The 3,843-nt window shown below is 37.8% G+C and overlaps 1 pseudogene; it reads right to left on the bottom strand.

Moving 5' to 3' along the window:
* Positions 1-2,506: 2,506 nt before the first annotated feature.
* LOC147380259 (ATP-binding cassette sub-family F member 2 pseudogene) lies at positions 2,507-3,554 on the bottom strand (annotated as a pseudogene).
* Between the last annotated feature and the right edge of the window lie 289 nt (positions 3,555-3,843).

The following is a 3,843-nucleotide window of genomic DNA, read 5'->3' on the forward strand; positions in this document are numbered from 1 at the left end:
ATATAAATTGGAAGGACTAATGCTGAAGCTGAAGCTCCAATCCTTTGGCACGTGACGTGAAGAACTGACTCTGGAAAACACTCTGATGTTGGGAAAGATTGAAGGCAGGGGGAGAAGGGGACAACAGAGGATGATATGGTTGGATGGCATCACTGACTTGATGGATATGAGTTTGGGCAAGCTCTGGGAGTTGGTGATGGACAGGGAAGCTTGACCTTCTACAGTCCACGGGGTTACGAAAAGTTGAATATGACTGAGCAACTGAACTGAACTGATGTATCTCAATGCAGCAGAGGAGTGTGAGGTAGTCAGTGAGTTTGGAATAGAAATTATGGTAGAGACATAAAATTAAGCAAGATAATTATTAGTACCAAGAAAATAAGCATTTTTCATGGAAATAAATAATCGTGTTTTGCTGTGTGGTTGCATTTTTGAATAGCATTTACATACTCATAACATAAATCTTGAATATTTATCTAAACAACATTTTCATAAAATGTTCTTGGAAAGATGGACTGAGAAGAAGAATGTGTTGTATCATAAATGAGAGATAAATCATCATGAGCACCAGGAGGCAAAGTTTAGTTTTTCCATTCTGATGTCTCAATTTGGTATTTCAATCTGAGAAAAAATGGTGGAATTATGTAAACATGGCAATATTCCTTACCTAATACTAATTTAGAGTGAAATGGGAAAAACATGAAAAAATACATCTTTCCTATAGTTTACACTTTCAAAACAAAGTAAATGCAGTTTTTGGCCTCAGTTCTCTTCTTTATTTCAAGCCCTCAAGATTTTCTACCAACCTGATAATGGAGTTATCCAGACTAAATGTTTCTCATTCCTCAATTACTTTATGATTATTTGCCTGGATACTTTCATTATAATTTTATTGGTAAGATAGTTAACTAGGAGTGTAATAAATATAGAGCAGTTTTAATGTGGGTTTGGTCTTTGCTTGTTCTGAGTCCAATTGGTATCTTGGCTGTTCTCATACTGAAGTCATAGCAATGTAAGCTATTCCAGTAGTTTGAAAAACAAAATAATGTAGACTACTCCAGTGGTTTGAAATGTTGTTTGACAGAAAGAAAAACAAAAACAAAAACTATGTTTCTGATCTTTCTCACAAATCTTTACTTTCTAATTGGAAATGATGATTCACCTCACTGAAAGTCAGGTTTTAGCTCTAAGTTTATTTCTACACTCATCTTCCAACTCCTGTACCCCTGTTCCTTCCACTAACAGAGACAAGCATGTTTATCTCAGAGCACCAAATTTTGCCATTTGCAAAATGAGAGGAATAGAAAAGTGAAAGTCACTCAGTTGTGTCTCACTCTTTTCAATCCTGTGGACTATACAGTCCATGAAATTCTCCATGCCAGAATCCTGGAGAGTGTAGCTGTTCCCTTCTCCAGGGGATCTTCCCAACCCAGGGAACTGTTATATAATTTAGAATGCTACTTTTAGCATCAACATATGCTATTCTAAAGTTAGTAATTAATAAGATAGATCATACATCTGCTTTTTCATAAATTAAAGAAAGTATATAATTTCAAAATATATTTGAAAAGCTGTATAAAATTGTGCATGTGTGTGTGCTCAGTCATGTCTGACTGAGCCTTCCAGGTTCCGTTGTCCATAGAATTTTCCAGCCAAGAATACTCAGGTGGGTTGCCATTTCCTCCTCCAGGGGGTCTTGCAGACCCAGGGATCAAACCAACATCTCCTGAGTCTCCTGCATTGGCAGGTAGATTCTTTGAATTTTACAAACATACAAGGGTTTTGTTAACTCCATCAACACAGAATATAGTAAATCATGTAGGTATAAATTTAGACATTAAAAAGTTTAAAATGAAAAGACAAGTAAATAGCTTCTTGATTTCCTGGATGTTATTTTAACATTGTCATATGTGCAGCTATAACTAAAATAGCTTTACATCAAAGACATGATTCTTTATGAAAAGTTTAAAGTTTAAATAAAATATATTTACATTTTAAATTTATAAAATTCAAAAATGTTTTAAAAATTATTTTTAAAAAGTATACTCAATATGAAATTTTAATTGGAAAAACAGATATCTCATTTAGAAAATATATTTGAAGGTATATATTTGTTAACTAAAATTTTATATCTCACATGTTGGATGATAAGCTTTTGAATACAAGACCACTTATCAAGCATTTTCTGACTGGATTTTTTTCTTTTTTTTTTAATCTTTCTTTCTTTTCTGGGGGATGCTTTATAGATGTCACACATGTTTAAAAGTTACACCCTTAAATAATTACATTGTAGTCAGAACCAGCAAAAAGCTGGCACAAACAGCCAGCCAAGCCCAGACATGGACAGATGTATCTGGAAGGACAGGAGATGGACAGGTACTGTCCAGCTGTAGATAAGATCAGAGTGCAGCTAAGGCTAATGTTGGCAGGGGAGGGGCTGGGGAATAGTATTTCAGCAATGCAGGAGTACAACCCCAGAAGCCTGGCCTAAGGGGCCGGCAAGGGGTCACATGTTGTGGGTCCTCCTTGTGAGCTGGGGCTCCTTGCCCACCAGCTTGGACTTGAGGTTCTTCTTGTAGACCATGATGTCTCTAGGCCACCTGGTGATTGTCTACTTTTCACAGAACTACAATTCTTGTGCAGCTTGCTGATGGAGTTTGAAACCATGACTGATCAGCATCACACAACCCTCAAATGGTATCAATATCCAGGTTCATCCAAGAAGAGCATGTGGGGGTTCTGCCAGGCCAGACACTCTCAAGATTTCTGCCTATCAGATAGGTTCTGGACTGGGATGACCTGCTGTTTCCCAATGAGACCAGTTGTACAGTCATCTTCATTTCTTTCTTCACCTTGTTCTCTGGATAGCATTCATCATGTACTCCAAAGGCAAAAGATCTAAGTCCACCTGCTCTTATAAATGCTGATGGTAATGTACTCTCTTGACATGAGAGTGTTTTCAGGACATTCTGTCTGCAATTAGTAGCTCTCCACTGATCAGCTTCAGAAGAGTTGACATCTCTGTTCCATTAGGCCCCACCAAAGTCATTCATGTGTCAAAACTGACATGTAATTTTAGACTGTTGAAGATGCAAGTCCTGTCTTTTGTTTATTTGAAGTGACATTTTGCACCATGATAATGGGTGGAGGGATCATTCCACATGGTGAGAAATAAAATGACAGTGTCTTGTCACTCACAGCTCTCTCTGTCAGTCCTGATGTCATCATTTTCTGTAGTGTCTTCTCCTTGCCGTGTGTCTGCTGAATAGCTTGGCATTGCCATGACTGAGCCAAACAGTATAATTCTTCATGTATGCAATTTGATTCTGCTCCCTGTGAAACCTCTTCATCTGATTCTCTTTCACCTCCGGCCATGTCCTCACATACTGACCACAATTACCCACAAGTGTTTAATGTTGTTGATACAGACATCATTGAGAAAGTCCTGGGAATGGGAGATGAGGACCTAGATGTGCTTAAAAGCCTTTAGTTCTTTTTAAACACACACAAGCATTGAGGTCCAGGTAGTTGGTGGGCTCATCCAGGAGCAGCATGAAGCACTAAATAATTAAGAAGGATTTTGACGATAAAGAGTTTTTTGTTTTGTTTTGTTTTTTGCATGTGCTCATCTTTGCCAATCCCCTGACCCAGTGTAGTACAACACAATCAGAAGGAAACCTCCCAGTTACTGGCTCCTGGAAAAAGTGGAAACTTTATCTAATGTTTTGAATGTTTCTTGTGTCTGCCCAAAGGACTGGTTATTGTATGTATCACTTGAGTTGGACTGCTTGGGGGAACTATTGATGTAATTTGGGTTAGACCTTGAAGACCTGTAACATGGGG

Source organism: Bos grunniens, chromosome 1 (assembly GCF_055505025.1).
Source record: "Bos grunniens cultivar Pamir isolate PY7600 chromosome 1, Bosgru_T2T1.0, whole genome shotgun sequence".
Classification (NCBI taxonomy): Eukaryota; Metazoa; Chordata; class Mammalia; order Artiodactyla; family Bovidae; genus Bos; species Bos grunniens.